This window comes from Sciurus vulgaris (assembly GCF_902686455.1).
Source record: "Sciurus vulgaris genome assembly, chromosome: 2".
NCBI lineage: Eukaryota > Metazoa > Chordata > Mammalia > Rodentia > Sciuridae > Sciurus > Sciurus vulgaris.
Genome location: NC_136462.1, coordinates 47,806,978 through 47,817,665, shown reverse-complemented (window position 1 = coordinate 47,817,665; position 10,688 = coordinate 47,806,978). Strand labels below are relative to the sequence as shown.

The 10,688-nt window shown below is 39.4% G+C and overlaps 1 pseudogene across 1 annotated transcript; it reads right to left on the bottom strand.

Moving 5' to 3' along the window:
- Nucleotides 1–4,627: 4,627 nt before the first annotated feature.
- LOC306653620 (integrator complex subunit 13-like) lies at nucleotides 4,628–8,465 on the bottom strand (annotated as a pseudogene). The gene is made up of 2 exons: nucleotides 8,459–8,465; nucleotides 4,628–7,499 (listed from the first exon to the last, which is right to left on the bottom strand). The product of its transcript is annotated as an integrator complex subunit 13-like (transcript).
- Between the last annotated feature and the right edge of the window lie 2,223 nt (nucleotides 8,466–10,688).

Here is a 10,688-nt window from a genome sequence, read left to right as displayed (position 1 = left end):
TTCCTTGGTTACCAGTGTGCTGTGTAAGCCCCCAGTTTGGGAACTGTCCTGGACTAATCCTCACCCAGTTGTGGATAAGCTCTTCAGTTTCCTCCTTTTAAACCTCTCTGCTATCCCCTCTTCTCAGCCTCCACTGTTACTGAGCTAGTTGGGGCCTTATTATCCCCTTTGAATTAATTAATCCCCCTTTAATTAATTAAGCTGTTCATCCTCCAACTCTGATTACAACCTACAGTCCCCTGTTTGAAATCCTTCCCACCAGCTTTCCACAGCTTCAGGGTCAGTTTCTGGGCAGGGCAGATACAGGGTCTTCTGTGATCTGTTCTCTTGCCTATTTCTTCAACCCTCTGTCTCCACTATTCCCCTTTTCACTGTGGGATCCGCACCTATCAGAACCCTTTATCCAATGTGCTTCAAACATTTGTTTCCGTTATTTGCATCCCTCCCTCAACTCAAGGACAGGGTGGTCTCATTCAGCTCTGTCCTCCAACACCAACACAGTGAAACCTGAGGGAACAAAGCCACCCAAGGGAAGATCTGTGTCCTCCCCATTTATGGCAGCCATGGTAACAGGAAGGAGGCTGAGTGCTGTGTCCTGAACAGTCTTCTCAGGCAGACAGGACCTCACTCCTAGGACCCACCTGCTCTGGTCACCTGTGAGTGGAGAGAGGGTTGGACACCCAAGGAATCTCCTTTATTTCCACCCCCTTACGGTGCCCAATCCAGCCCTCCCAGAACAAGATGAGCCCAAGTCTCTGCATCTGTGACCTCCTGCATTGTTCCTTTCTCTGGTAGTGAAATTTTCAACACTAAAATATTCACTGAAAGATGGCTTCCCTTACAGCAAGGTGAGAATAGGGGAGTGGGGAAGGAAGAAGAAGTTGAATTCTTTAGGGCCCATCATGTCCATGAGGGACTTTAAAGTCCTCAAAGACATCATTTCCATAATAGTGAATGCTGGAGGGATGGAAGCTTACCTACTCCATGAAATTTCTCTTTGCAGCCCAGATGGCTGGAACTCTTTGCTATGCTTGCATGGGAGGGAACCACACAAATGTGTTCAATCCAGAGTAAGGGTTCGCCAATTAGGGTCTGCTGTCCAAATCTACCTACCATCTGTTTTTGTATGGCCTGTGAACTAAGAAATGCTTTTGACATTTTTTAATAAGTGAGAAAACAAAAGAATACTTCAAGTATCAGTGCCCACAAATAAAGTTATATTGGAACAAAGCCATAACTCATTCATTTACATATTTCCCTCTGGTAGATTTCACACTACAATGGCAGAGTTGAATAGGTATGACAGAAACCATCTAACCTGCAAAGTCTAAAATATTTACAAGCAGGCACTTGCTGGAAAAGTTTGTTATTCTCTGACCTAGAGCACCCAAGGCTTTTGAGTTACAGAGGGAGAAAAATGCAAAAGTTCAGACCTGTTAAGATTAGATCCAAGAATTCACATTCTTCACTTTTATCTTTTTTTCCCAAAATATCACATTAGTTGTAACACTCAACAGTACTTTAAAAAAAAAAATTCAGACACTATTATTTATTTCCTTGGCTCCATAGATATAAAGACATAGATATAATTATCTTTTTTTTTTTTTTTTTTTTGGTACCAGAGATTGAACTCAGAGGTGCTTAACCACTGAGCCTCATCCCTGGCCATTTTTAAATTTTTTAAATTTGAGACAAAGTCTCACTAAGTTGCTTAGGGACTCACTAAATTGCTGAGGCTGAATTTGAACTTGTAATCCTCTGGCCTGAGCCTCCCTAGCCGCTGGGATTACAGGTGTGCACCACTGCAACAGGCTTATTTTTCACTTTTAACAAAGTAAATATAGTGACCTAATTTTTACAAAACTCGAATAGTGGCAGACAGAGGGTTTGTAATTTAGCAAGAGTTCTTTGTCGTCACGTGCATATCTAAAGCACCAGTGACTCCAGAGACTAGGCAGGAGGATCGCAAAGTCCTAGTAAGCCTTGGCAATTTAGCAAGAACCTGTCTCAAAAAAAAAAAAAAGAAAAGAAAAGAAAAAGAAAAGAACTACAGATGTGGCTCAGTGGTAAAGCACCCCTGGGTTCAATCCCCAAGACCAAAAGAAAAAAAAAAAAAATCCTTGGCCTACTTCTCCCCATCTCCTCGTTGAGAAAGGTAAGCACTTATTAAGTTTTTCAGCTACTTCTGCTGGTAGTTACTTAACTAAAAACTGTGCTTAAATTGCTCTTTCTTGATTGATCAGTTTGGATGTATCTAACCCATATTGTAACAGATGAGGATGGAATTTGCAAATGCCTTCCTCCCAAGGTGGAGGTTATTGAATTTTTAATTAACTCAATAGTCAGTGTTTACGTCAGGGATAATGTTAAGTGTTCCTTACCACAACCACAACTGGTGGTCCATGGTTATCTTTCCATCTTCTACTTCTTTGTGTTCCTTCCCAAGCATTTGAAAGTTTCAGGAGTAGAACTCTGTGCCAAAACCATCAGAGTTATAGGTCTCCAATAATGATCTTCCCTGAACTCAGTACACTGCAAATTATCAGGGCAATTACATATCTATAAAGCACATTATGCACAGATGTTGCTTTTAAAATGAACGGTCTGTTCCAAATCACAGAGACTCAGGTCTGAACTTCCCTTCCAAGTCATAATTCTTCTGAGTGGCCTTTGCAGAGGGCAGAGCTGGAACCTTGTTTCCAATCCCGAGGTAAAGAACAGGAAGGAAAGGGTGAGGCTGACACCTGTGCATTCCTCACTGCGGCTGCTCGCAGAATTGATCGAAGAGCAAATTCGCTGCTCCAGTATCTAAAAGTAAAAGGGAGGCAAGAATTCCTTGGCTCCCGGTCATTTGTATCCTTAGACCAGATGCCGTGAACGCTGTGAAGGCTTCTCAACAAGAACCAACCAAATGCTCCCACCAACCTCAAAATTTTGCTCAGCGCCCACCAAGAAGATAAGAGTAGACATGGATCTGCATCTGACCTACCTCCAGGTGGAAAGACCCCAAAAATCACAACCACATCTGGTATTATCATTGTACATGCTTTGGATTTAGAGTTGTCTTATAAACTTATAGAACTTTCTTAAAACAAACAATGACACAATGAATAAGTGTACACAAATGTCACTTTTGCACATATACAAATACTTGGATATTAATTTCCCAAAGTAGAATTTGTTGAGGCAAAGGATATATGGATTGGTTGTTTTAAATGGTACACACACATGCATACACATATATATATACACTTTTAGAATAGATCTTTGGGGCTGGAGTTGGTAGAGTGCTCACCTGGCATGTGTGAGGCCCTGGGTTCAATACCCAGCACCACATATAAATAAAATAAAATAAAATAAAAAAATCCATTGGCAACTAAAAAAATATTAAAACAAAAAAAATTGTAAAAGTAAAAAAAATTTTAAAAATTGACCTTTGTTTATACTTCATCTATGATTTCTAGATGCAAAATGTTCATGACTACATGGCTAAAATTAAATTGTATCTTCTGTGCATCTTGTACATTAATTCTTCCAGGCTAAATGGGGATTGATGTTGCCTAAATTATATGTCTTACCGAAGCACCTTCCCACGCTACATTTGCCTGGAGACAGTCCTTTCTACTGTCTCCAGGCAAATGTCCCACTACCCACCACCGCTGTTATGCCAGCCCTCACGCTGTTGTTTACGTCCCCTCTGCTCCAAGGGCACCCTCCGCACTGGTGTTTCTAACCTTCTCAACTCCAGCTCCTGCAGCTCTACCTTCAGCAGAAACGATGACTTAAAATAAAGGCAGAGCCACCCGGCCTCAGTGTAGAACCATAAAAATTCTGGCCCCACAAAAGGAGCCGGCTACACACCAGCATTACTCAGATGTCCCTGACCAGGGATAAGCTGAAGGAATCTGCTCATTTCTCAGAGGAAGAGGTTGAGAGGGCCTTTCCTTGCTGAGATTACTTCCACTTGAAGAAAATGAAATTATTTTTCTCTAAACTGTACTGAAAAAAGGTAAATTTCCTGCTGTAGATAAAAATCCCTTTAAGAAACGACTTTAGCCAAAGTCCTGCAGTCTGCCTCCAACCAGAAAACCCTCCTAGGAAATACTATCAGAGCCAGGTGTGGTGGCACACACCTGTGGTCACAGCTACTCGAAAGGCTGAGGCAGGAGAATCACAAGTCCAAGGCCAGCCTCTTCAACTTAGCAAGACCCTGTGTCAAAATAAATGTAAAAAGGGCTAGGGATGTGACTGAGTGGAAGAGCCCCTGGGTTCAATCCCCTGTCCGAAAACACAAACGTCCACTATAATATAAAGCTGCTCCCACGCCCTTTACACTGCAGCCATTTCTCCCTCTCTCATCTTACAACCTAGATTGTCAGTCTGTGAACATCCTAGTCAGTTATTGGCCCACTAGTCAGCCTGGGAGCCCCCTTCTCAGCAATTGGCCTGATGGTTGTTAGCCCGCAAAATTCCACTACTTAGGAGAGCTCTTGCGCCTCTCTCTCTCTCTCGCCCTCTCTCTCTCTCCCCCTTCTCCCCAGCCCCAGCCCAGAGAGTGGACGCTCTAGTTGTCCGCCTAATAAAATCTCTGGTGTGAGTTCCTGTGTCCGGAGTGGATTTCTGGGTTTCTGGATGCTGTTGCGTGACTCAGACTAGGCACCCCAGAGTGCTTGCTCCCCCGGATTCAAGGGTCTGAGCTGCCTTGGGACCTGAACTGGGCCACATTTTTCTTACAACCATGACCACAACAAAAAACTCTGGGGCTAGGGATTAGCTCTACAATAGACTGCATGCTTGGCCTGTGAAATACCCTGGGTCTGATGACCAACACCAAAAAAGAGGGAAAAAAAATGTGTATATATTGCCTGCCTCAACTCTACAGTGGTTTTTCTAAAAGTTCTGCCAGCTTTGTTAAAAATAGAAGTCTGTAGCCATTGCCTTTGGCAGCTTCCATGATTTGATTTTTGCTAAGAACAATGTTTCAACATATTAGACAACCAGAGGGGGGAACATTTGCCCCATTTCTTGTAAAAGAATATTTGCAATACACTTTGAGGCCAAATATGATAATAAATATACTAAACGACTTTAACATAAAGCTAGACAGTGAAAATGTTATCCACCTAGTAATATTTTAAAAATATTACTCAGGGCTGATTGAGTATTATGAATTAGTGATGCTTGCCAGGAAGGAATTTGAAATGTGTATCAAGAGTTTGTAAAGCGTGGACTGGGGTTGTGGCTCAGTGGTAGAGCACTTGCCTGGCGTGTGTGAGGCACTGGTTTCAATCCTCAAGAGGTACCACATTAAAAAAATACATAAGTAAAATAAAGGTATTGTGTCCATCAACAACTAACAATTAAAAAAAAAAGTCTATAAAGTGTGATGAAGTTGAGGATGAGTGGTATGGGTGGGTGCTATGATGTTGAAACTGGTCAGCAGAAGAGTAGTCAAGACCTAGGGGGACAGTGAATCTACACAGGTGATCTGATCATATAGAACTTGCTGTACATACAAGTGAGTACAAGTATATCTGGGCAAATGTAAATATTGCTATATTGTTTCAATGTCAGTTTCCTGGTTGTGATATTGCATCCTAGTTTTGCTAAAAGTTAGCCTTAGGGAAAACCTGGGAGGTACACAAGTGATCTCTAGGTGGTTTGTTTGTTTGTTTGTTTGTTTGTTTGTTTTTGCCTTTCAGATATTTTAATAGTTTTATTTGGCAAAGATGAGCCTAAGAATTTTTTTTTTTTAATTTCCAGAGAGAACACCTTTTACTGTAAAATATACTTGTGTGAGTTGGAAGGACAAATCTCAAATATATATTTTTTGATCTATGTGCCAACTTTACAGTTAGTACAAAAAAGATAGTCGTTGAAATATTTTTAAAATGTAAAAATGAGTCCAGGCAAGATAGCTATACAATCTTGTTGTAAAAGTACTTACATCAAATTATTGTCAAAAATATTTTTGCAATATACAAAATTTAGTTCTTCAAGTCGCTCCTCACTGATGGCTAACTGTTCCACTTTCTGTTGACTCCATCCCATTTTCCTCCTTAAGATGTTGATACAACTCGGCTCTGTTATTGACAGAGTTCAAAAGTCCAGTAAACTCCTCATGTTTGCTGGAAGTGGCAGTATTGATTCTGTTACTCCACAAGGATAATAAGGACACTGGCCCTTTTGATTTTTCCACTTGTGGAGTTTCATCCATTTCAACAAGGAGCTTTTTGTTTGGAGGTTCTGGGGAATCAGGTGAATCTTTTATAATCTCAGCTTCAGCCAGCTCTTCTTTTCCACGTTCTAAGATTCCTTCAATCTCTCTGAATCTTGCCAAGGTTTCTCCCATTCCTCATCTTCCACTGCTTTCCCTGATTTGATATCTTTGTCCTCCCTCTTTCTTCCTCTTTTTTTTTTTTTTGTCATTCTTCTTCTGCGGATTTGCTCCTACATGCTCAGACATTCCAAGACTCTTTGATGTTTCTCTGAGTTATTGATATGGGCTCTGACCAGGGTTTCTTGAAATTCATTCCACATGATACGGTATCGTTTGTCTCTTTTAGGGCCCTTTCCTCTTGTAACAACTGTGGAACTGGGTAGACAATCACTTTTTCTTTCCGTATCAACTAAGCTGCACATTATTTTTGGACAGTTTAACACATCTTCTGTTGAAAATTCTTTCGCAATAACACTGACTAATGGAACTACCACTTGCATGTTGAAAATGATGGTTTGTGAAATAATCACAGGCCAGTAACAGGTGTTTTTCTAACTGATCTTTTGCTCATTCCAAAGGGACCTCAAGACTTCCATCAATTTTATATCTGGGGTCTAGAAAAGGAGTTAATCTGTTTTCCCTCATAAATTCACCAAAATCTGTAATCAGGGTCTGTAACTCTTTCTCCACCCACATCCTTCATTAATTGAAGGTGAATTCTCTAGAATGAATGGAGAACTGCTAAGGACATGCCAAAAAATCTCTCCTTCCTGGCTACTAAGCATAGGATTGATGACTTTAGAACTCACTTTCGTGGTTGTTCCAACAAAACAGAACAACCATTTAGAAGAAGATTAGTAAGGCAGGAAGAAGGTCTACTATGTACATCTATGGGTAAAATTCAATAAGCTCCAGTACAATAGTGTAATTCAATGTCATTTGTCCTTGGTGTGCACCACTTTAAAGGTGCACTACTCATACTGCTGCCAGTATTAGTGGGTATCACCTAAGTGGGTATCACCCCTTTTCAGGAAATCTACATGTGCGTCTTTCTGATGAAGTAGTTCATCACATCATAATTGGCAGATGTATTAGAGTGTTGTTCTTCCTTCATTGGAATAGAGTTGTAATAGTAGTTGAAGCCAAGTCAAAATGTTGCTGTACTAAAACATGCAATTTGGTAGCAAGATGCCATCCTGCATGAACACTATGAACTTCACTGCTTAAAACTGGGGACAACTCTTTTTTTTAGGACAATCAGATACAAGGCTGTCTTCACCTTATTTCCCTAGTGAATTTCATTGTGAGTGACTCTGGAGCACATGTTTTAAACTCCTGGACTCAAGAAGACCAAAATTTATAGGAGCTAATGGCAGCATTAGCTGCTGTTGAGCTTCCTAATCCTCGGGCAAATCCAGAATGCTGCAGTATTCTGCATGGTCTTGTTGCAGTCGTGGAAACCCTTTCCAGAATTACTGAATACCATCATGAGGCTCGTACTTCACTCCCGGAGAATGCAGAACATGTTGGAAATAGAGGACAAAAAATCTACACTACTAATGCAAAAAGTGATAGTCATGCTTGAAGACTGTGTCCAGGAAACAGTTCATGAACATAACAAGCTTGCTGCAAATTCAGCTCATCTCATGCAGATACAAAAATATGTGGTCTTTCTTACCACTTACATGAAACTATAGTTATCTCACAATCGTCACTGTAAAAATGTGAACCTTCCAAGATAAATGAGGTACAAGGTACTCCCCCCACACCAGGTAAAATAAGTTAATTCGTATGCAGTAAAAATTTTAGCTATAAGACAGTTAAGATATAAGAGGACAGCTACTTTTTGACAGGGTTAGGGAGAGGTAAATAGCTCATCTGAAGTCATCTATTGTTCTTTAGGGGAGGGGAAGAGGAGGGACTTTTTTGTTCCAAGAATTTAGAATCCTATCCTTTGTAAATAGAGATATCCACTGATGCATTATTTATAATGGCAAACTGGAAACAATTTAAAAGTGCATAATTATGAAAATATTTGATGTCTACCACACAAACCATTTAAATAAAGCTACAAGATAAGATATATCAGTGTAAAAGCTGGACACAGAGGCACATGTCAGCAATCCCAACTACTCAGGAGGATTGCAAATTCAAGTTCAATCTGGGCAATTTAGCGCGACTCTGTCTCAAAAATAAAATAAAAAAGGCTGGGGTGTAGCTCAGTGGTACAGCACTTACCTAGCATGCGCGAGGCCCTACGTTCAATTTCCAACTACTAACAAAAAAAAACCAAAGATGGGGGATGGGAAGTCTTGTGGGCTTTAGGATGTCCAAAATACTAGTTACACCAAAGGAGGGGCCAGAGATGGGAAGAGCAGACATCGTGGTATGACTAGTGAACTAGGGCTGGGAATATAGACTAGTGGTAAAGAACTTGCCTAGCATGTGTGAGGCCCTGAGTCCAATCCCCAGCACCACAAAAACAAACATACCAACTAGTGAACTCTAAAAAGAAATCTGAGACAACCTTGGAAAAGGTCAATGTAGAATGAGGGTATGATATTAAGTATCATTGTGAATTTTAGGGGTTGCAATAATGTACGGGGTTTTTATTTTTAAGTCTTTGTTCCTTATCCATTGATATGTACTAGAGTAAATACAGATGAAATAATGTTTGAATGGGTTTGCTTTATTTAAATTCTCAGTATCTATATATTATTTGCACAATTTAAAAAGTAAGTAAAATAAGAAAAATATTGATAGTCATTATTTATGGACTTTTTCTTTATACTTTACTATATATTTTAACTTTTCTATGATGAACAACTATAAAAATAGAAGTGGGGTGGAGTGGAATATGTTTAGAAAAATTAGATCAGAGAAATAAATTATTTATACACAGGTAATTGCAGCACTGATTATATTAATTTGGAGACAGTTCCTTTTAAGGGGCAATTTACCTTTAGACTTATCAACTGAGTGGTTGCAGATGTCCTTAACATGGATTCTGGAACTGATTGCTTACACAGTCCATACAGCTATTCTTCTGCCCAGTTGCTCAGGAATAAGGCTAATCTAGGTTTCCTGATGGGGCAGGTTTTACTGATCTGAATAGTTGTATCTTATACAAGTAGTTTCCAACTGAAGGAGCTCACAGAATATCCAGGATGATTTTTTTTTTTTTTCAAAATATAATTATAGGGGCTGAGGAGATAGCTCAGTTGGTAGAGTGCTTGCCTTGCAAGCACAAGGCCCTGGGTTCAATCCCCAGCACTGCAAAACAAAACAAAACAAAACAAAACAAAAATATATATATATATATAATTACAAATACTGAATAGGTCTCCATAGGGTAAGGACATGTGTATTTTTGGAAGTTCCCTATGTGATTCAGATGGGCACATGTGGTCAAGAGTTCTTCACTTAAATAAACATATGTATTGTATATGCCTTAAATATTTTTGGAAGGATGCAGGAGATGGTTTAAGGTGTCTTTGGGAAAGGGAACTTACTGGCAGAAACAGAGAGGGAGATTTTTCACTGTATATCTTTTTTATTTTTAAAAATTTTATGCAAGTGCATATATTATATAATCAAATGAAGTGAAATAAAACCCAATTTTAAAAACAGGCTTTGCTTTAGGCACTCAGCTCACCAGATCCACTTTTCTTTTGCTAAAGTGGTCAAAGTACTGCAAAATGGACACATTTTTTTTGTTGTTGTTTTTCAGATATTCTTTGCTAAAACAAAAGTGTTCAGAGAAAGTATCTAATGACTTTAAAAGAACTCTAGAAATAAACATAATATATCTTACATTCCCATAATTATAGAAACCTCTCTCCATTTTAGACTTGTACATTCTACCACTAGGAAGTACATAAAGGCAACCTACATGGAGAAGACAAACATTTTCATTTTGCAATAAAATGAAAGCATTTTGCAAATTAAAACTACACTGAGATTTCATCTCGCTCCAGTCAGAAAGGCAATTATCAAGAATACAAGCAACAATAACTGTTGGCAAGAACATGGGGATAAACCTTTATTGGATAAACTGCAATTGGTACAACCACTCTGGAAAGCAGTATGAGATTCCTCAGAAAACTTGGAATGGAACCACCATTTGACCCAGTTATTCCACTCCTCAGTATACACCCAAAGGACTTAAAATCAGCATACTACAGTGATGGCAGTCACATCAATGTTCAAAGCAGCTCAATTCACAATAGCTACACTATGGAACCAAACTCGATGCCTTTCAACAGATGAATGGATAAAGAAAATGTGGTACACATACACAATGGAATATTAGTCATAGGAAGAATGAAATTGTGGCATTTGCCAGTAAATGGATGGAACTGGAGACTAACATGCTAAGTGAAATAAGCCAATCCCCAAAAAAGCAAAGGCTGACTGTTTTTGTTGTTGTTTTTTTTTTTTTTTTTTTGATCTGCAGATGCCAATTCAC